Genomic DNA, 23,780 nt, shown 5'->3' with positions numbered 1-23,780 from the left:
CCAGCCACTAGCTGTCCACATCCTCCAGCTCAGCTGAACGGGACCCCAGAGATGGAAGTGAAGACCAGCAGCACACAGCCGGCCCGTCCAGCGGGCACCCGCCTTCCCTTGCTGCCTCCTCCTTGCCGCACTCCACTGGCAAACCTGTGCTTCCACTGAACCAGAGACCCCTTGGGTCCATGCCCAGCCCCTCTCAACCCTTCAAACGCGTCTCCTCCGTGTTCCCCAAGACCCCCTCCGCTGCAAGGACCCTTCACTCCAAGACTTCACACTGGGCGCCTGCTTCAAGCCCAGGTCCACGGCAGCATCTCCAGGCCAGGCGCCAACCTCAGCGGGTGCCTTGTCCCTGGCCGCCCAAGTGCACATAGCAGGCGTTCAGTAGGTGGGCCTCCTCCGAGCCCACTGAACTGAAGGCTGGGCCTCCACCTTGAGCACCCGCAGGGCTTCCTTGCTCCAGCTGAAGGTGCTCAGCCAGCAGCTGCAGGCAAAGGCGGACAGACGGAGTGGGGGTAGTGAGGTCTTGGGGCGATGAGGTCTGATGCCGCCAGGTGCCACCTTCACCCACGAGGGTCAGGAGCCTTTGGATGCTTCCCGCAGCTTCCTCTCCTGGTAGGACAATTCTGGGGCACATCCCACCTGCTTCCTCGAGTGATCCCAGAAGGATGGGGTCCCAGGTGCCCCATAGGAACTGCCCACAAATGCACTGTGACCTCCCCTTCCAGCCTCCTTGCCATTCCTATCCCTGTGCTGGGGCATCACCTGGCAAATACCTGCCTGCGCTGGGCTGGCGCGGGTCCCCCTGGCACAGAACTTCACCCCAGGCCTCCTCTCACCCCCCGTTTCCCTCACACGCGACAAACATTTGTCCCCCGTCTGTCAGGCATCAGGCAGGGGTGCCTTGGGGTGAGGAGAAACCTTCTATAAGCCCCCTCCCCCTGTTCTCAGCAGTGGGGGAGGTGGGGAGAAAGAAAGTAGAACCTGGAAGGGAGGAGCGGGGAGAGAAGGTCTGAGTTTTGGGTACCTGGACACCACAGCCCAGGGCTGAGCACCCTCACTGGCTTCTCCAGAAAGACCCTGCAGGCTTAGGACCTGCCCTGCCCCCTAAACCCTGGAAAGCTCAGCGCTAGGGCAGAAAACAAAGAGGAACTAAAGAGCCTCTCGAGGAAGCTGATAGAGGAGCGTGAAAAAGCTGGCCTAAAACTCAACATTGAAAAAACTAAGGTCACAGCATCGGATCCCATCATTTCAGGGCCAACAGAAGGGAAACAATGGAAACATTGACAGACTTTATTTTCTTGGGCTCCAAAATCACTGTGGATGGTGACTGCAGCCACAAAATTAAAAGATAATGCTTGCTCCTTGGAAGAAAAGTTATGACAAACTTAGACAGCTTATTAAAAAGCAGAGTCATTACTTTTCCAACAAAGGTCCATATAGTCAAAGCGATGGTTTTTCCAGTAGTCATGTATGGTTGTAAGAGTTGGACAATAAAGAAAGTTGAGCTCTGAAAAATTGATCCTTTCAAACTTTGGTGTTGGAGAAGACTCTTGAGAGTCCCTTGGACTGGAAGGAGATCCAATCAGTCAATCCTAAAGGAAATCAACCCTGAATATTAATTGGAAGGACTGATGTTGAAGCTGAAGCACCAATATTTTGGCTACCTGATATGAAGAGCTGACTCATTGGAAAAGACCCTGATGCTGGGAAAGATTGAAGGCAGGAAGAGAAGGGGGCGACAGGGGACAAGATGGCTGGATGGCATCACTGACTCCATGGACATGACTTTGAGCAAGTTCCAGGAAATGGTAAAGGACAGGGAAGCCTGGCACGTTGTAGTCCATGGGGTCACAAAGAGCGATTGAAGTGAGGGCTTGTGTTGCCTGGGGGTCTGGTCCCCCTCTTCCTGGTGGATACAGCCTTGGGGAGACTGGAAGGAGATGCAGGGAGGGCTCAGGGCATTGATCCACCTCTGTCCCCCAGCTAACCAGCGACTGGAGCCCCTCTCCCTGAGCCCTGCTGGCCAGCGAGCGCTGCTAGTGGACACCTCATCGGCCCTTGCGGTTCTCTCCACTCTCCCCACCTGGCTGTGAACAGCCTCTCCATTGAGAAAATGTCCTCAGTGACCCCCACTGAGTTGCTGCTGGTCTGTTGTTGTCCTGACAGAGTGGAGGCCAGGAGGGCATCCCACTCCAGCCTTTGTTTCCATGTCTGGAAAATGGATGTGACAGTAGCAATGCTAACATCTCGATGATCTCAAAACAACAAATGACAGACCCTTCTTCAGACCCACTTGAGGGAGAGGAAATTCTCAGAGGGCACTGGGGCCCCTGCCGTGACGGAGGAACCCGAGCCAGGGTCTATGACTGGTTCCTTTTGTCTTTCTGTCCTTCTCCTTTCTCTGCTGCATCTCACATACACCCAGCTAAGCTTCCCCTCCAGCTCACCAGTCCTTTTGCTCTCAATAAATATAGATGTTATTGCACAAAAACAGACTCACATGTATACCGGGGAGAACCTGCTTCTGTTCACTGATCACCAGGTGCCTCACCCACCTTGCTGTCTGTTCTTCTGCTCTGCAGCCACATGGCCCCACATCTTCTGGGTGTCCTACTAACCTTTACTCCCTTGACTTTTACACCTTAACCTTTACACCCTAACCCCATGGTGTTTTGCAGTAACTGTCACCAGTGTCTGGAGCACAAGTCCCTTTCCAGAGTCCTCTCTCAGGACCCCCTTTTTTTTTTCGCCCGCACAGCTTGTGAGATTTTAGTTCCTTGACCAGAGATTGAACCTAGCACCCTCAGCACTGAGTGTGTGGAGTCCTAACCATTAGGCTGCCAGGGAAGTCTCAGGGTCCCTTCAGAAGCAGACACTGACTTCCTCTCCATCCTGACTGCCTCGCTCCATCCTCAGCCCTTGTCCTGGCTTCCGCCTGGAGCTCATGAGACGGTGCGGTGCAAGCGCACCACCCTGTCCTCCAGTCCTGCCCTGATGTTCTCTGAGCTTTCCAGGGACAGACTCCTGGGGCACAACATCGCCCTATTTGGTCCATGTTCCCTGGCAGCCACGACTTTTAAAACATGGTTGAGCCTTACACTGAAGAAAACACAAAGCTACTCTTGTCTCCTCCGGGCCAGGCCACCTCTGCTCTTTAAGCTCAGACAATAGCAATTCGATTGAGCACGCACATGCGCATCGCTCCTAAGGTTTTCAAAAGAGGAAAAGGACACCCAGAACTTTTTCAAGTATTGCACAAAATACAGTTTCAAATATCGTGTCAGGCACAGTCCCTGGGGGTGCAGAGGGCACTCAAATGGGGCAATTTGAGGGGAGTTTGGCAGACTGTTGACAAAGGTGCAGGAGGATTTAGTGCCGGGTTAGACAGAATCCTGGGGTGAGCAATATCAGGGGTCCTTCCCAGATGATCCAGAATGACCCACATGAGGTCCTAGACAGGAGCAGGGGACCTTAGGGGAGGGAGGTCCCTGACCTGTGCAGACCCAGAAAGGAAGGAGCTGGGGGTTAGGGGGTCAATATCCAGACTTTGCCTTTCTCCTACCCTGCACGTACCACCCCCCTGGCTGGACCCTGCTGAAAACAGGATGTCCTGGCTTAAATGTCCAGCATCCTGGGACACAGGTCAGAGTAGACAGGGACCAGGGGGTGGGGGCCTGGGCGGGGCACAGGCAAAGAGGAGAAGCAGTGGGAGATATATGCTCACAATAGATTTGAAAGTGTGCAGTGCAATTAGAAATGATGAATTTAGTGAAAAGGGAGTAGTTATTTGCACAACTAAATGTTTTTTTGATTTTACAAACATTGCTGACTAGTTATCTTGAAAATAACAAACTTCCCCCTTGTAATTAAACTTTAGTTCCATTTATGGACAATTCAGCTGACTCAGCACTCCCAACATCCAGGTAAACCAAATCAGGGCACACTCATGGGTGGGCTTTGAGTGATGCTCACTTCTGGAAAAGGTCCCCTCTAGCAATGTTTGATGGCATCTGAGTGGGGAGAGGGCAAACAGTTTTCCCAGAAGAAAATTAGAGATTGAGGAAAAAGGAAGCAGATGCTGGACGGCCAGGAAGCCAGTCAGCCATTCCACGGAGGCACAAGTTGATATGCAAAGCTCATCCCATTCCTTAGCAGCTGAATACTGATTGAAACACCAGTCTGTCGTCCCCAACAGTTTGTGGGAATATTTTGGGCAGCCTTCCACCTTGATCTGTTATCTTTAAGCCTGACCAGCACTATCTTCCCTGGTGGCTCAGACAGTAAAGAATCTGCCTGCAATTTGGGAGACCTGGGTTCCATCCCTGGGTTGGGAAGATCCCCTGGAGAAGGGAACGGCTACCTATTCCAGTATTCTTGGGCTTCCCTTGTGGATCAGTCAGTAAAGAATCTGCCTTCAGTGCTGGAGACCTGGGTTTGATCCCTGGGTTGGGAAGATCCCCTGGAGGAGGGCATGACAACCCACTCCAGTATTCTTGCCTGGAGAATCCCATGGACAGAGGAGCCTGTGGCCCACCAGGGATCACAAAGAATCAGACACAACTGAGCGACTAAGCACAACACAGTCTTTCCCACAGATGTTCCCTCTTGATGCTCCTTTCACGGACACTCAGGCCAGCCACGTGAGCCCCTGCCTTGGGTGACCAGGCAGCCAGTAAACATTTCCCGGGGAAAGTCCTTGTGATGGAATTTCCTCCTGTGCTCTCAGCGCTTAGGAGACATCATTGCCAAATGGTGCTTCATCTGTAATGCTGTGTTGCATGATGCCTACAGGGACAGACCCGCATCCAGCTGGCAGCTCTGCTCAATGCCAAGGCCCAAGCTGCCCACAGCACCCCGGCCAGCAGACTTGTGGCTGAGTCCAGGTCCCCCGCCGCTGCTCCTGGCACAGCGCGTCCACCAGCTCCCTGCTGGACACCCGACCTCAGCTAGAAGTCCCAGACACAGACAGAACCTCCACGTGCTGGCACGGCCGTTCCAAACAGCCTCGTGCAAACCCTCTCCTGGTTCCCTATCTCTTCTCACCTAACGCGTGTGGGTAACTGCGTTTCACAAACGGAAGACGATAGAGAAGCACCACCCTGAACTGGGCAGGACAACATGCAGGAAGCCCAGAAGACACTGCAGATTTAAAGGGCCCTTTTGAACAACTGATCTTTTGAGACAAATCCCAGGGACCTTGGCACAGCCTCTGAGATGGCAGAGTGGGGAGAGCACGCGGCCACAGTGACAGGTCACTGACTGCTCAGCTGCATCTCCGGTGCCTTCTTGAAATGCCTATTGTTTCCTGACAGCAGCGGTGGCCGTGGACTGGCTGGCTCCCTATGTCACATCCCCTCAGTGGAAGCCTTTGTCTCCTGCCAGCAGCTCCATGGTTCTTGTCTTCACGGTGCATCACCCTCACCCAAAGGCCTGCTCTGTGGACTGCGTCTTGGCAGGACTCCAAGGAAGCTGTCAATCCCTCCTGGCACGTGCAGAAGCACCACTGGCTGAATGGGGAAGCAGAGATCTCCATCCCAGAGCTGGGCTGGAACTAGGCCAACCCGAGCTGGGGAGGATTTCATCACACCCTCCAGCTCCTGATCAACTTCCAGCCACATGGCATCCCGTCCTGCTGCTCCCATGGTAACCAGACTTTCAAATGGACCCCTACCTCTTCCTGGCAATGGGTCCCCCACCACGTTTCATAGGGCTGACCTGTGTGATCAGTTTCGGAAATAGCAGGATGTGACTAGGTCCTGATAGACCTCATGGGTTCCACCCGCTCTCCTTGGGGTCATGCCTCTGGGGAGAGTCATCTGCCACATGCTGAGGACCCCCAAGAAGCCCTGTGGGGTAAAGATCTGAGGCCTCCTGCCAACGGCCAGCGTGAGCGCTTCATCCATGTGAGTGAGCCGTCTTGGAAGCCAGTCTTCCAACCCCAATCAAGCCTTCAGATGAGTGTAGACCTTGAACCTTGATGAGAACCTTACAGGAGACCCTGAGCCAGGACCACACAGCTAAGCCGCTCCTGAATTCCAGAGCCACAGAAATGGTGAGACAGTGAACGACTCTTGTTGCTTTAGGCCACTATATTTTATTACACATTACATAGTGTTATGTAGCTTCATGTTCTGGGTGGTAAAGTTTGAAGGGGTGAGGGGCACGATGCAGAGCGGTGAAAGGGAGAGGGTGGACAGGGTCAGTGACCCAGCATACTTGTTTCCTGATTCCTTACGGTCCTGCCCCTCGTTGTAAAAAAAGGAAAGAAGTGTTAAAAATGTAAGGGTTATCCCAGACGTTCCAACCAGCAGTCAGTGCCTAGCACCTCCCCTCAAGCCCCTAAGAACTGGACACTGCCCTCCCACAAAGTGTCCCAAAACCTGTTCTTAAAAAAAAAAAAACCCATACAGTACTCTTGATGAATATAGCCCTGAGCTCCTTTCCAAAGAAACTACTTCCTGGCCAGAACTCCTCAACCTGGTCTGTGCTTGGCAGTGGGTTCTTCTGAAAATCTAACCTTCTCTCATCTGTTTCATCTTAGCTTTATTCTAAAGTTCCAAGCTATTGAGGGACTTCTCTGGGGTCCGGTGGTTAAGACTCTGAGCTTCCAATGCTAGGGGCATTGGTTCAATCCCTCATGGGGTAAATAAGATCCCACATGCTGTGCAGTGCAGCAAAAAAAAAAAAAAAAAAAAAACAACCCATAAAGTGCCAAGCTATTGAACTAACTCCTCTCAGCTTGGGGACCACTTTCACTCTTACCGCCAACGTTGTATCACCTTCCTATCCGGTGCCGTAGTCTCTCACCATCTGTGTCTGTAACGTTGACTGAAACAGTGACCTGGGCAGAGCTAACTGCAGAGCCCTCTGGCTCTTCTTTGCAGACCCCACCACTGCCTGGGGCCAGAGACCCCTTCATGACAAACACGTTGCAGAGAGCTGTGCAACCTGCCATAAATCACCCAGAAATACTCTCATTATCAATGAGTTTGTGTTAGTCTCTCAGTCATGTCTGACTCTTTATGACCCCCTGGATTGTAGCCCACCAAGCTTCTGTGTCCATGGTATTCTCCAGGCAAGAACACTGGAGTGGGTTGCCATTTCCTTCTCCAGGGGATCTTTCTGACTCAGGGATTGAACCCAGGTCTCCCACATTGCAGCCAAATTCTTTACTGTCTGAGCCACCAGGGAAGTGAGTTTGCCAACCCATTATCTGAATGCTGACTGGACACAGCTCATTCATGCTACTCACCAGCCTGTCTGCAAACAAAGTGATCTTAGCTTGTGTGTTAGTTTCTGCAGCCTCTGTAACAAATTGCCACAAAGCTGGTGGCTTAAAACAACAGAAATAGATTCTCTCAAGGTTTCAGGGGTCAGAAATCTGACATCTGTATCACTGGATGCAAGCCAAGGTGTGAACAGAGCTCTTCTCCCTCTGATGGCTCTGGGGATGGAACTGGTTCCTCATATCTTCCAGCTCTAGTGCCCACTGGCCTTCCTGGGCTGTGGCTGCATCACTCCAGCATCCAATCCAGCATCTTCAACCTTTCTCTGCTCTGTCATAACTTCACTCTCGTCTCTGTGTGTAGGTCTGCCTCTGCCTGTCTCTTATAAGGACATACATGGCGGCATTTAGGGTTCAGCCAGATAATCCAAGATAATATCTCAAGATCCTTGTCATAGCAGATGAGGAGATAATTATAGAACATGAAAGCATATAATATTTTATATAAAAATACGTATTTCAATAATTTTGAAAAAATAAAAAGATCCTTGTTAGATCTTCTAAGACCCCTTTTCCTTATAACATTAATAGGTCCAGGGATGAGGATCTGATTTCCCAGCGGGGTGGGAGGATCACTGAGCTCACCCCCACCAAGTTTTCCCACCTCACGGTCACATCACTCCTTCCTGATGCTTACAAAGAAGCTACATCACGCTCTGCTGCATATCATTTTCCAAAAGTTAACCTCAAGATTACCACTGTCTCTACTTTTATCACCCCACTGGAGAACTCTACTTCCCCAGACCACATCCCTCTGAACATAAAATTGGGGTCATAATCAATCAAAACAGCATTTCTCAGGTTTGCCATTATTGCTGGCTCTCCAGCCCCCTGGAAGCATCAGGACTCCCTAGAATGCACCTCTTAGGTGGAGGCAGGCTAGAGATTGAGGTCGTGATATCTCAATTTGAACTCCCTGGGTCTGAACCCTGGCCCCATCACTGTGGCCAGCTGTACTTTCCAAAGATGGACACCAAAATCTCTCCCACCCCAATGCTCTTCCTGAGCCCGTCAAGAGGTGGAGTCCATTTCTCCACCTGCTTTCATCTGGATTAGCCTATACCGTGCTTTCTCCCACAGAACATAGTGGGAAAGACACTGGGCCTCTTCCGCTGGGCTGGCAGTTTCCTGTTCCTGCCTCTTGGAATATTCCTTCTTGGAATGCTCCTCTCTGAAGCCAGCTACTGGGTTGTGAGCAAGTCCACCACATAAAGACCACTTGTTGCTGCCATGGCCAATAGCTTCCAGATGGCCAGCCCTGTCGAGCCTTCAGATGCCTCCAGTCCCATCAACATCTGTCTGCAGCCACAGTGGACCTCAAATGAAGTCCACCCAGCAAGCCCAGACAATGGGCAGAACCACAAATGACAATAAATTGTTGTCTTGGACTGCGAGGAGATCCAACCAGTCCATTCTAAAGGAGATCAGTCCTGGATGTTCTTTGGAAGGAATGATGCTAAAGCTGAAACTCCAGTACTTTGGCTACCTCACGAGAAGAGTTGACTCATTGGAAAAGTCTCTGATGCTGGGAGGGATTGGGGGCAGGAGGAGAAGGGGACAACAGAGGATGAGATGGCTGGATGGCATCACTGACTCAATGGATGTGAGTCTGAGTGAACTCCGGGAGTTGGTGATGGACAGGGAGGCCTGGCGTGCTGCGATTCATGGTGTCGCAAAGAGTCGGACTCGACTGAGCGACTGAACTGAACTGAAGCAGTCGAGTCTTGGGATGGCTTATTATACAGCAATAGATATTCAGATGAGCGACTTACTAACTGCATAGCCTCAGGTGAGGGACAGGCCTTAGTTGAGGGTCTGGCCAGAAGCAGACTCTGCAATAAAGACCTGGTGCCTGTAGTTTACCTGGACTCCAGGAAACACAGGTAGGAGAGTTGGGAGGTGAGAAAGGAAAAGAAGGCAGCCAATAGAAGGAGAGCATTTGTGAGGAGGTTACCGTGGTGACCAGTCCCTCTGGGACCCACAATTATCTCCTCAATAAGAAGGTGCAGCCTCTGTGGGACATGCTATGACATTTCCTCAAAAACTTAAAATTGCCATATGACCCAGCAATCCCACTTCTCAGTATGGATCCAAAATAATTGAAAGCAGGATCTCGAAGGGGTATTTGCACACACATGTTCACAGCAGTATTATTCACAACAGCCAAGAGGTGGAAGCGACCCTGGTGTCCATTGGTGGATGAATGGATAAGCAAGATGTGATATATACATATAGTGGAATATTTTCCAGCCTAAAAAATAAGGAAATTCTGTCACATGCTGCAATACAGATACACCTGGAGGACTTTATGCTAAATGAAAGAAGCCAGTCACACAAGGACAAATGCTGCATGATTCTACTTAAGCGCAGTATCTAAAGTTGTTAGATTCATAGAAACAGAAAGTAGAATGGTGGTTATCAGGGGCTGAGGGAGGGGGATGAGGAGCTATTCAGTGGGCACACGGTTTCAGTTTTGCAAGATGAAAAGTTTTAGAAATCTGTTGCATAACAAAGTGCCTACCAGTAACACTGCAAAGTCAACAATGGTTAAGATGGTACATGTGTGCTTTTATCATCATAAAAAAACATTGTCTGAGCAAGAAGCAAACAAATTGGGGTATTTACCATCAATTTCCTGGTTGAGGGCGTTAACTCACTCAACCCTCAGAGGGTCAGAGGTCACCCCTGTGCAGAACTATAGGAAGTCATCAGCCATATGCGATTCTTGCGGTGACCTCTGGGTGGCCAAGGACCTGGGTAGGGAGCTTATGGAGTCTGACACATCACCTACATTTGAGTTTTGGTTTCCTTGTCTGTAAAACAAAAATGAGAAGGACCCACCTGAAAAAAAATAGAAATACCCACCTGGTCAGACTGTTGTGAAGGCTGTTTTGGGTGACATAAGCTCCCTGCCTGCCCCCACCCCAGGGGCCTCTCCAGCCTCAATTTAAGTGCCCAGAGCTTAATCTCAAGCTGGGACCCGCCCCCATTACAGCCCCTGCCTACACCCCTTTCATTTTTACAAATCAGTGATGTATTTGCCTAGGCCCAAACTTTTGGAATGAGCCTCTGAGTTTTGCAAAGACCGAGGCAGCGGCTCTGGGTCCCAAACCTGCACTCGGCCTCCCCGGACTCGGTGTCCTCCTCCCAGCTCACAGACGCCCCGCTGAGGGGTGTGGGCACACAGGCAGCCGTCTCACCAGCTCCCACCAGCATGACACCAGGTGGAGTCCTTGTGTGACTGGCTTCTTCCACTGAGCATAAAGTCCTCAAGGTGTCTCTATGTTGCAGCATGTGACAAAATTTCCTTATTTTGGGGGGCAGACAAGACTTGGCTCTTCTTTATCTCAGTTCTTGCTCCAAGTAGGGCTTTCAAAGCCCTTTCTGGAAGCTGGGAGAAAAGGAGCCAAAATACTAGCAGCGGTTCCAGCTGGTTTTAGGACTCAGGGAGTAGCTATCTTCTTCTTTATGCTTTCAGGATTTTCCACAATAGGCACATTCTATTTTCTTATTGACAGAAAAGCAAATTTATGTTTTTTTAAGAAGCAATTTCAAAGCCCACGTGGTTGCCTCCAGCATTCTTTGTAGCCTCAGCTCATTCTGGGTGTCAGCTTTTCATTACTCTATCTCCTGCCTCTCTGACTTGACTCCTCTGCCTTTAGACCTCACCTCTATCCTTCGAAAATCTGAGTTAATCGCAGATGCTTGAACAAACCACACCAGCTTCCCTGTATGCGTCCTTTTTATTTCTTACTTCTCTTTTTAAAATTAATTTTTTTGGAGTATTGCTGCTTTACAATGTTGTGTTAGTTTCTGCACTACAGCAAAGTGAATCAGCCATATGTATACATATATCCCATCTTTTTTCAAATTTCTTCCCATTTAGGACACCGTAAAGAAGCCACCTGCCAATACAGAAGACTCAGGTTCCATCCCTGGGTTGGGAAGTTCCCTGAAGAAGGCAATGGCAACCCACTCCAGTGTTCTTGCCTGGAAAATCCCATGGACAGAGAAGCCTGGTGGGCTACAGTCCATGGGGTCACAAGACAGTCAAACACGACTGAGCGACTAAACCACAGCAACAAATGAGCAATGAGTAGAGTTCCCTGTGCTCCAGAGTAGGTTCTCATTAGTTATCTACTTTATGCATGGTATCAATAGTGTATATATGTCAGTCTCATTCTCTCAGTTCATCCCATCCCACTACTTGGGTCTTGATTTTCCTTCTCACTGGGAGTGTTCATAACCCAAATTTGCTTTACAATCTCCCAAACCAAAAAATCGCCCTCACATTCTCTCAGTATGATGCACTGAGCAGAAAGCAGCATCCCTTCTGTAAAATTCCGGCCGAGAACGCATGACTTGAGTCTAATCTGAGGAAACATCAGACAGAGCCAAACCAAGGGAGCGTCTGTAACAGGACCGGCTCTTTCTCTTCAAAGACGTCGGTGTTGTGAAAGCCTGAGGAGCGGCTTAGAAGAGAGAGAACGACCAGAGGCAACTTGTGATTCTAAATGTCGTTTTGTTTAAAAGGATAATATTGGGACACTTGGTGAAATCTGAACCTGAACGAGGCCTGAGGTGACGTCACTGGGTTGACTGAAGTTCCTGAGTCAGGTAACCACCCTGTGATTCTAGGAGAGAATATCCTTTGTATTTTTTGGAATTATACCATCAAAGCTTTGGGAGGTAAAGAGTATCCTAGCTGCACCGTTCTCATATAATTCAGGAACACACACACACACGTAGAACGTGGATGAGGAGTGAAAAACAAGTTCTTTGTTCTATTCTTGGGATTTTTCTGTAAGCCTGAAGTTATGGTAAAATTAAAAGGGAAAAAAAAATCCTGCAAACCTCAGGCAGCACAGGCCCATCAACCGAGGTCTGAGCATTTAGTTCTCTGACCAGAACCTCCCTCCAGTCCACACTCATCCCACACTCACCCATAATGCCCCGCCGACCCGTCAGAACTTCCGTTTGGAACAGTCTCAGGGGCCGTCTCCCTAAGGAAGGCTGAGAGGCCTCTCCCTGTCCCTCTGCAAGGCAGGAAGGTCTCTCCGCTACAGATCCTGGATTCTCAACATCACAGCAGCGGTTCTCACCCTCTGCTGCTGCTGCTGCTAAGTCACTTCAGTCATGTCCAACTCTGTACAATCCCATAGACAGCAGCCCACCAGGCTCCCCCGTCCCTGGGATCCTCCAGGCAAGAACACTGGAGTGGGTTGCCATTTCCTTCTCCAATGCATGAAAGTGAAAAGTGAAAGTGAAGTCGCTCAGCCATGCCAGACTCTTAGCGACCCCATGGACTGCAGCCTACCAGGCTCCTCCGCCCGCGGGATTTTCCAGGCAAGAGCACTGGAGTGGGGTGCCATTGCCTTCTCCGGTTCTCACCCTCAGGAGCCCTGAAAAATCCAGGCTGAGGAAACACCTTAGATGACAAGACACGTAGGCTCTCAGGGGGGCCCCCAGACCTCCTGAGTCAGAATCTGCATGTTAAACAAGCTTTCTGGATTTCCTGGTAGGGCAGCTTTAAAGGAAATCCCCAGCATCTCACACGTGCGTTAGGGCCCCCAAGTACTCGGGACTCAGGATGGAGCGACTGAGGCGGGGGCGGGGGGGGGGGTGTCCCCTCAGGGTGACCCAAAAATCCCTCGTAAAAGATGATTAACATAACCCAGACAGAGGCAGAGACTGCTGGACCAGAACGGGAGGAAGGAAGCAGACAGAGATCCTGCAGGAGTTAACTGTCCAGAGAGCACAGTGGGGATGAAGACAATCCCTGCCCTCCCTGTCGGCCCAGCCCCAAGAGCCCCTTGGTCTGCCCTTTGATTTGACCTCCAGAGAATAAAGCTGACACAGCCCCTTGACTCCTAGGAGACGACCCTGTGGTGACACTGAGGAGGAAGACAAGCTCAGAACTAGATGTCTGTCATCATTGCCTGCAGGGGATGCTCTTACGGTCTGCAGACACTGCCCTCAGGCGGCTCTGCACTCCAGAGTCTTGAGGAAGGTATTATTATCCCCAATTTACAGATGAAGAAACTGAGGCTCAGAGAGATGGCTTTGCTTGTCCCAAGCCACAGCAGCTGTTAAGTTGCAAGGCCAGGCTGACTTCCAAATCGCTCTGGTTCCACTGTCTTGACAATAAACTAACTGAAGCTGAACCCTCATCTGGACGTGGTGAGCAGGGGCCTTAACTGACTGCTGTGCTGTATCTCCATTTACTCTCTGCTCTCTCCTTTGCTGAAATGACAGAAACAAATGTTACTCTAAAGCTGTGACCCTCGGGCATGTGTGGCTATTTAAACTTTAATTAAAATTAAATAACATTTACAATTCAGTTTCTCAGTCAGACAAGCCAGGTGTCAAGCACTCAGCAGTTACACGTAGCCAGTGGCTACAGAAATCACACAGGACAGATGGCAGAGCAAACTTCCAAAAGTTCCTTTGAATGGGACTAGTCCAAAAAAAATGTTCATGCCTTTCACTACCCACAGTCACTCTTCGTTCCAAGTTAACTTTTTTATTTTTAAATGAAATGTCAAGCCCACAAAGTTTACTTTTATCTTCTTCTCATTCCTGGTAGGCTGCAGTCCATAGGGTCCTGAAGAGTCGGACAGGACTGAGCAACTTCACTTTCACGCCCTTGGAGAAGGACGTGGCAACCCACTCCAGTGTTCTTGCCTGGAGAATCCCAGGGATGGGGGAGCCTGGTGGGCTGCCGTCTATGGGGTTGCACAGAGTCAGACACAACTGAAGCGACTTAGCAGCAGCAGCAGCATTTGTCGAATAGAAACCGGTATTTTCAGCCAGGAAACATCAGGTGTTATTAACAGAAGGGAGGCACCTGCTGGCAATACATGGTATTACAACCTAGCACAATCAGACACTGGAAACTGGCCAGGGCTGGGGTCTAACAGCCATCACCGGGGGATCCAGGAATCCACAGGTGTGGCAGAAAACCCATGTCAAGAGAAGATCCGGGATGAGGCTCCGGGAGGAGACATGGAGTCCGAGAATCCATCCATCAGCAAACTGAAATCTCCAGCATTATACACCACGTGCCTGACACTAAGGAGATTACATGGTAAATGTTAGTTAGGGGCCTAAATGATTGATTGTTGGATTGATTGCTTGATTCTTAGGATTCTAGAATGGCACCACCGAGCATTTAACCTTCTTATCATTTTTTTTCCCAATTGGACATATCCTTTATGTTATGAAGTCAGTGGAGACACAAGGGATCTCTTTAGCTGACATGAAAGTGTTCAATAACCAAGGGAGGTTCGAACGTCATGAAATCATCAGGAACAAGATGTCAAAATTTCTGAGTCTCTGATGTGGACACAGAATTGGGAGAGTAGGACTGACATAGGTATAGTCCCATGTACAAAATAGGTAGCCAGTGGGAAGCTGCTGCAAAGCACAGGGAGCTCAGCTCATGCTCTGTGATGAGCTAGAGGGGAGGGATGGGGCAGTGGGAGGGAGGTTCAGGAGGGAGGGAATATGTGTACACTGATAGCTGACTCACGCTGCTGCACAGCAGACACCAGCACAACACTGTAAAACAATTATCTTCCAATTAAAAAATCATAAAGTAAACATCATTTGCAACCTAAAAAAAAAAAAAATGGCTTTTGAGTCTCTGGTAAAACATGAAAAGACATCCCTGGTTTTTCCTTTGGCCCACAGTGGCAGGAATGAAAGATGGCCTGCCTGATTGGGAGACGAATCAAACCCCAAATCATTCATTCATCCATTCAGTTCACAAATACTGATAGGGCTGTACGGGAGCCAGGTGGCCACTTACCTGAGCCCTGCACACAAAGGGACACAAAATCCATCCCCGATCTGGAAGTTACCCCGCGCAGAGCAAGTGCTCAGCCAAGACCTGGACAGGGCAGCCTCTAAGATGTCTCCTGGGGATCTAGGGATCCAGGTGCTGGGACACCTGGGCTACTGGCTGTGAATCTTGACACCGAAGAAACTAGAGTGTAGACATCGATGCAACTCCAGCGCCCCCAGATACTGGGAGGCTTTTCATGGGATCCGAGCAAGCTGATCAACAGGTCTGAGTCAGGGTTGTATTAGTGATCTGGTGGCCAAAGGCTGCTTACAGGTTGCTGTCCCGAACCAGAGGGGGCCCACAATCTGGCCTAGCTTCAGGGGATGGGAAAGTAGAAAATGGAGAATATCATTTATTACCAGGTCCACAACAGCCTGCTTTCAAATAGGAAAAAAAAAAAAAACAACGGTCCCCCTATTTCATGAATTTTACCGACTCCCAGTCTTGCTCGTAGGCTGTTCTCAGTGTTAGGGAGATAGATCCATTAACTTCTGGGGCCAGGAGCAGACTCATTACCAAGATCCCTTCTCTCACTCCCATCCTCTGCACAAACCGACTTGAGCCCCCTCTCAATTCATAAGTAAGGCATTGTTTCATGACGCTTTTCCCTTAATCAAAAGTTCTCAGATACCCAGTAGAAAAAGTGGGCAAACAACTTAGACATGGCGATTAGCCAAATGGCCTGGAAACATGAAAAGGTAATTCACATTAGTGGTTACAGGGGTTACAGATTAAAGCTCTGAGTCCTGGACTGTGTACTCACCAGGATGGCTACAATCAAAGCTCTGGAAACATTCAGGGGAGTGAGGCTGGGGAGTAACAAGGGCACACACATCGTCAGTGAAAGGGTGGATTGGTCCAAGCCCTGCAGAGGCCTGTCAGGTAGTTCTGCTAAAATCAAACATACATGTAACATCCGACTGAGCCGATCCCCTCCTGGGGATGAGCCAAAGGAAAGCAGGGTCCTCAGAAGCACCCACTGCAGCTGAACGCGAATAGCCAAACCCTAAACTCAACCCAAATGCCCATCGGTGGAAGAATACAGGAATACATGGTGCACAGCACTGACGGGAGATGAATGGATTGCTCTTACACGCAATACTATGGATGAAGCTCAAAAACAACGTAAAGGAAAAGAAACCAGACACGAAAGAGCACATCCCATCTAACTAAATTTATACGGAGTTTGACAATTTGTTTGTGACACTGGGGTCACAAGACGGGGGCAGTGGGCGGTGGGGCTTGGGAAGAGGGCTTGAGGGGCCTCACTGGATGACGGAACGTTCTCTGTGCTGACCCGGCTGGTGGTCACATGGGTGTAGACAGTGGTAAAAATTCATCAAACCATCCACTTAAGAATTTTTTGTTTTGTTTTGTTTTAATATTTGTTTCTTGGGCTGCAGTGGGTCTTAGTTGCAGCATGTGAACTCTTCATTGAGGGACATGGGATTTAGTTCCTTGACCAGGGATTGAACCCAAGCCCCCTGCGTTAGGAGCACAGAGTCTTAGCCACTGGACCACCAAGTCCCTGTCCACTTAAAATGTGTGCATTTTATCATCTGTAAATGATGCCTCAATGAAAAAGTAAATAAAAACAATCAAATGTCTTGGTGACCACCCTTGACAGAGGCATGGCTGGACAGCAAAAGCTCACCTGTGCTAGTGTGAAACCATCCCCTGGGAGTTTACTAGGGCAGTCTCAAACACCCAGTCCCCAGGCCCTTGGCAACAGTTTCCATCCTTACCGCTCAGCTGGCACCAAAAATGGCGTGTCTCTTTCCAGCCAAGCGGGCTGTGGCACCGCCGGCAGGTCTGCAGGGACTCCTTCCCTGGAGTTGTCCTCCGACAGCTCCCAAGCCCTGGGCCCGAGTGCTGCCGGCCCTGCCCTGGACCTGGGAGCCAGGCCTGCTCAGAACCTCAGGGTCCTGCTGGACTTCAGCAGAAGCTTATGGGGCCACGAGTACACTGGACATGCAGGGCTGCTCTGGAAGGGAAGGTTAGACAAAGAAAGAAACGCTTTAGGAGGGTCCTGTATTTAAAACTCCTTTGTGTCAATCACTTATACTTCAATTTTTAAAATTTTTAAGTAAATAAATCAGACACTTCTTTCTGTTAAAATTGCACAGTTTCAGCCGTGTTGCACCCCAGCCCACAGACTAGGGGATGTCAACTTCAGTTGTACATCAGAATCCCATGGAGCTGTGAAACGTAGGGTACCAGGCCCACCCCCTGAGACCAGCTGAATCAGATCCTCCCACACAGTGATGCTCAAGGCGTGCTCCTGAAGCAGGAACGTGTTAGAAATGCAAACGCCCACGGAGACCTCCTGGATTCTGGAACTGCTCCCAGCAATCTCTGTCACAATTGTTCTGAGAAGCCCTCCTAGTGACTGATACACGCTCAAGTGCGAGGCCCCCTCCTGTGGTTAGAAATTTGCATTCCTCACGGGTTCACAGGTGGTACAGACACTGATGTTCTGGGAACCATCACTGTCTGTCTAATGGGCAGACTCAGCCCTGAGGGGTGGGGATTAAAAGCTGCCCAGGTGAGTGACTCTGACCCAGGTGAGGGTTAATAAATGCTTCCATGGACTGTAATCGTTGAACATGGCAGGAGACCCACATAGGTGAGGACATTACAGGAGGAGAAATGAAATTTGTTCTGGGGGCTTCTCATCCAGTGAAACTGTAATTTGGGGTTCTCGGTGTGGTAGAACTTACTTTCTAGGTGCCCACCCCTAGTTTCTTCTGGCAAGATAGGAACTGGAGAGGTTTCTGGAAGAACACTTTGTACAAAAGCCTCAACTGGGGGAAAAGCCTGGTTTTATCCTCAAAGGTTAATCTTTGGTCCATGATGGATGTGGAAGCAAGGGTGGGGAAACTGAAGAATAACGGGGATGGAGAAGAAGAGAGTCGATGTGGGGCTGGGCACGAGCCAGTCACGGGTCAGCAGAGAGAGAGCTGAGGGGGAGGGGTGGGAGGAGGGGAGGAGACACATCTTCTTTTCAAGTAGAACTGACTCTTTAAAAAAAGAAAATTGAGTTCCAAGAAGGGTTTTGTGTAAGATTAGCGGGAAGAATGAGATGGCTGGATGGCATCACTGACTGGATGGACGTGAGTCTGAGTGAACTATGGGAGATGGTGATGGATAGGGAGACCTGGCGTTCTGTGATTCATGGGGTCGCAAAGAGTCGGACACGACTGAGCAACTGATCTGATCTGATCTGAGGGGGAAGAATGGAGTAGGCTGACCTGCAAAGTAGGAAAGAAAAGGATAGAAGTGAGTTCAGAGGGATCTGAAAGGACAGAGCGGGCGAGGAGGCCAGCTGGCCAGGGGGAGGGGTCAGTGGCAAAGGATCGAAGCTTCCTGTTCTCAGACTAATGGCCACGGGTGGAGGGGGAAGAAGGAGAGGGTGGGACGAAGGGAGAGAGTAACTTGGAAGCATATATACGACCATGTGTAAAACAGATAACCAATGGGAATCTGCTATTTGAATCAAGGAACTCAAACCGGGGCTCCGTAACAACCTAGAGGGGTGGGAAGGGGTGGGAGGTGGGAGGGAGGTTAGAGAGGGAGGGGATACGTGTATACCTGTGGCTGACTCATGTTGATGTATAGGGGAGGCCAACACAATATTGTGAAGCAATTTTCCTTCGATTAAAAATGAATAAGTTTTGGGGGAAAAAAGCTTCCTGTTCTAAGAAGGCAAACCACAGGCTGGCAGGAAACAGTCACCACACATAGACTTTAGGAAAAAACTTGCATTTAGAATATAGAGAATAGTTGCACAGCTCACTGGTAGGAAGGCAGACAACTCAATGAAAAAAAAAATAGGCAAAAGACATGAGTAGACACTTTACAAAGGATACAGATGGCTGACAAGCCCATGAAAAGATGCTCGGCATGACTAGTCATCCGGGAAATGCAAAATAAAACCACAGCCAAATACCATGTAATACCCACAAGTATGGCTAAAATTAAGAACTTGCAATACCAAGTGTTGGCAGAAGGGAGAGCATCTGGAATTCTCATATTCTGCTGGCAGAAACTGAAAATTGAACAACCACTTGGGGAAATTCTGGAGTTCCTTTTAACATTAAACATATACCTACCCTGTGACCCAGCAAATCCACTCAGATCTTTCCCAGAGTGCAATTAAAACAAGTATCCACAAAAAGACTTGTGGCTATATTTATATATACCACTCCCAAAAAGTCTTTGCAAGTGCCAAGGAGGAAAAACTTTCCTCTATCTTCTTAGCTTTGTGACTGGGGCCTGTAAATTAAGCTGAAAAAGACACAGTAGTAAGAGAAAAAGCAGAGCTTATTTATTCATCCATGCAAGAGCCCTCAATAACAAGAGTAGTCCTTAGAATCTGGGCCTTATCTACTTACACACCTCACTTAGTAGGGGAAATGGAAGAGGAGGAAAAAGACTTCTATAGGAAGAACAAGCAGGTTTCTTTAGGAAAGACAAATGGGTTTTAGGAAAACAAACTGGCCATTAGAACATTTGTGATGGTGTTTGTTCATGTAGGTCCTTCCATTTTCTTCATACACTGTGAAACTCTCCCAAGAGGGGATTTTTCGAAGGTTTATTCTTGGTCTCTCTCCTGCCCCAAAGAGGAAATTTATGATGATCCTCATTTCTCAGAAATTTCTTCTTTTAGTCAGATAAAGGAAGCTCCAAGAAGACTTCTTTCTGCATCTGTTGAATCTCAAATATCTTCAGTATAAAATAATCTTGTATCAACTCTGGGGCTCTGAGCAGGTCTCACACAGGGATGCACAGAAAAGCAATAATAGTGGTTACGTGTTTGTAGGGCAGGAGATGGAGGCAGGTAGAAACTGAGAGGTTGGGGACAGGAATAAAAGGGAAATATTTGGGGCACATTTTTAATTTCTTTTAAATTCTAGAAAGATATGAATGTGTTGCCCATTCAGAAAAATTTAAGGTCTAAGCATGTTTCTGATCCTTTTAAAGATAAGTTTCAACCCTCTATTTAAAAAAAGATGGATTTTTGCCTCATTAGCAAGCCCTAATAGGATCCAGCCCTGCTGCTGCTGCTGCTAAGTCGCTTCAGTCATATCCGACTCTGTGCGACCCCATAGACGGCAGCCCACCAGGCTCTCGGTCCCTGGGATTCTCCAGGCAAGAACACTGGAGTGGGTTGCCATTTCCTTCTCCAATGCGTGAAAGTGAAAAGTGAAAGTGAAGTCGCTCAGTTGTGTCCGACTCCTAGCAACCCCATGGACTGCAGCCTACCAGGCCCCTCCGTCCATGGGATTTTCCAGGCAAGAGTACTGGAGTCGGTTGCCATTGCCTTCTCCGATCCAGCCCTGAGGGAGGTGCAAAGATTTTATCATCATTTGCTGCAACTTCTACTGGGAAAGGTTATAAGAATCAGGTTACCCTTTCCACTTTGCTGGGAAGGATACTTTCAGCAATGTCTTAGCTATAAGTCCCAGGACTCTCCCTCATTGTCCCTCCTGGTCTCCAGGAACATAAGGCCAGCTGGAGAGGACTGGGTGGGCTGGTAGTGGGTCTCCAAGAGCCAGCCGACAATGGAAACCATCCCCCTTCAAGCAGATGTCAGCTTATTCCTTGCATTTTGCACATGGGTAAAAGGACAGGTGAAACTCTGACAAACATCTGCATCTTGTCCTGACATTCTGACTCACTGCCCTTAAAAGAATCAAGGTACTGTCCAGCTCAGAGAGGGAACTGTTCTTGATCTGAAGAAGACCCCAAAATAAGAATGCAAGGTCAATTCAAGGTTTTTCAGATATAGTTGATGACAGGGTCTTACATGCCCTGAAATTTTAAAATACAAACCAGATAGGAAAAGAAAGGATCAAGGTTCTGATTCTGGGGACACATCTCATTTCCAAAACATGCCAAGCACACTCCCATCCAGAGGGCATTGAACCCCTCGTCTCACAATCTTGTCATGTTGCCCCTGCATCTCAACCTGAGCTCGTCCGTTTAAATGCACCTCCCTCAAAATACATCTCAGATCATCCTAATATATAAGTCCACCCAAGCAGTCTCTAAAACACATCCCTTTCATCATTTTAGTCTCTTCAGAGTCCATGCGCATGCATGCGTGTTAAGTTGCTTCAGTTATCTCTGACTCTTTGCAACCCCATGGACTGTAGCCTGGCTCTGTCTATGGGATTCTCCAAGCAAATACTGGAGTGCATTGCCATGCTCTTCTCCAGGGGATCCTCCCCACCCAGGATTGAACCCAGTTCTCTTATGTCTCCTGCATTGGCAGGCAGGCAGGTTCTTTACCACTAGCGCCAGCTTCAGAGTCCTTACCACCCTCAAATTCTTTCTTATTTGCTCATCACCTGTCTCCCAATAAGAATGTCTCCAACAGTGTAGCCATAACTGGCTCCTTCTTGCCCTTCCCCAGTGTTTCCAGCAAGTGCCTAGCACATAGTAATTGCTCAGTGTGCTCAATGGATGAATAAATGAGTAAAAGTTCAACCTGAGATGTCTGCAAAATATCCAAGGAGCAATGTCAAATGAGAACTGTCTAAGGTCTACTGTACAGCACAGAGAACTATATTCATATCCCATGATAAACCATAATGGAAAAGAATATGAAAAAAAGGTGTATATAACTGAAGCACTTTGCTGTACTGCAGAAATTAACACAACATTGTACATCAACTGTACTTCAACTAAAATTAATTAATTTCTATAAGTATAGTTATGTTGAAATAAACTTTTCAAAAGCAAAAAAAAATTAATTTTAAAACACCAAGAGAATGAGCAAAAAAAAAAAGAGCTGTTAAGTGTGGGCATCTTTAGAACAAATTCATTCTTCAAATCTATAGGGATCAGTGAACCACCTGAAGAAAGACTTAATGAAAGAAAGAGTCTGAGCTCCTAGGAACCCAGGCTTTCGAGGGTGAGTAGAGAAAGGGGAGAAAGTGAAGAAGAGCAAGAGGAGTCTGGCGAGGCAGAAGGAAAACCAGGAGAAGCCAGTGTTATGGAGGCTGAGAGACAAGAGGGTTTGGAGAGGAAGGAGTGGACGCCCATGTGGAATGTGACCGCAGGGTGGGCAGCACGGAGGCGGTAAGGATCTGGGCGAGGCAGGTCCGGTGTGGTGATGGGCAGAAACCAGGCGGGAATAGACAGACGCATGAATGGGCCGGGGGAGGAGTGGAAGCCCAAGTGTCAGAGACTCTATGCGGAAGGTTGGCTGCATCGATCGGTGGAAAAACTGGGTGTAGCTGTAGGCAGACATGGATCCAGGGAAGATCCTCTTCTGCTTAATATTTCATTGTGAAAACTGTCAAACCTGCAAAAAGTTGAAAGAAGAGTATAACACACATCTCTTCACCCTTCACCTAAATTCATCATTTGTTAACATTCTGCCTCATTTACTACCCCTCCCCTTGACACACACACACACAGTCATTTTGGGGTGCGGATACTCCTAAATACTGTAGTGTGCTTTTTCTAGGAACAAGACCATTCTCTTCCGTGAGCTCAATGCCACATCCCACTCAGAGAAACGGACCATTGAATCAATAATGTCATCCCACGCACAGACCGTGTGGACATGCTCCCAGCAACAGACACATTCTTTACACTTGCTTTCTTTTTTCCCATCCTGTAGCCAATCGGGGTTCATGCATTCCCTTTGGTTGTCACATATCTGTTCTCTCCTTTAATCAGAAACAGTCCTTGGTTTTTTTTGTTTGTCTTTCACGGCACTGACACGCTTGAAGGGTCCGGGTCGGTTATCACGTAGCTCGTCCCAAATACTGGGGACTTTGTCTGATTGTTTCCTCATGACTGGACTCAGGTTAAACATTTTTTGGCAGGATTACCACATAGATGATGTGAGCTTCTCAAGGGAGATTTTAAGATGGAAAAAAAAAAACACTCCTTGAATGATGTAAATGATTCAGTAGATCAGGGACGATGCTGGGGAGGGGCATAATTGGAGCAATGAAGGAGGTCATGATGTCTTTAAATTTGCTGGGCTGGGGTGGGGGGACGGTTGTGTCATGGGGTCCCAGAATGCAGATTGAATGAATGGATAGGCACAAGCATTTGAGAAATTTAAAAAAACGATAATTAAAAAAAAAAACAAAAACTCTCAGAAAAATAGAAATAGAGAGGAACTGACTCAACCCTAACCCTGGCTGCTGAGCCAGCTAACAACTTCTGCACCCTCTTCAACTCTGAGGGTTTCCCTCCCTTTACTGTTTCACGTGAGCTGGGATTCAGGGAGGAGCCGAGACTAATACCTGTGCTCAGTCTACCCTCAACTCAGAAGGCAGGCGCTAGAATTTTACTCTCTGTTTGAACCTAAAACTCAAATTCTCTCCTTGACCGCTGGCCCCCTCACACAAGGCTTGTTTACAACCAGCCAGCCAGTCTTCTCCTCCCTGCCTCTCAAGTTGCAACTGTGCCTTCTTTCTCACCAGTCTGCGCCTGATTCTTACTGTTCATTTAATCACATCTCACTGCAGGGCAGACTGGGTGGTTTATCCTTCTGTTAGGAGGTAGGGCAGAGTCTGGAAAATTCTCTTTTAAGTGTAACCTGCCTGCCTTAGATCAACGTTGCCTCAGTTCAGTTTAGCTCAGTCGCTCAGTCGTGTTTGACTCTTTGTGACCCCATGGACTGCA

This window comes from Bos grunniens, chromosome 13 (genome assembly GCF_055505025.1).
Source record: "Bos grunniens cultivar Pamir isolate PY7600 chromosome 13, Bosgru_T2T1.0, whole genome shotgun sequence".
NCBI classification, from domain to species: Eukaryota; Metazoa; Chordata; class Mammalia; order Artiodactyla; family Bovidae; genus Bos; species Bos grunniens.
This window is presented reverse-complemented; position numbering follows the sequence as displayed.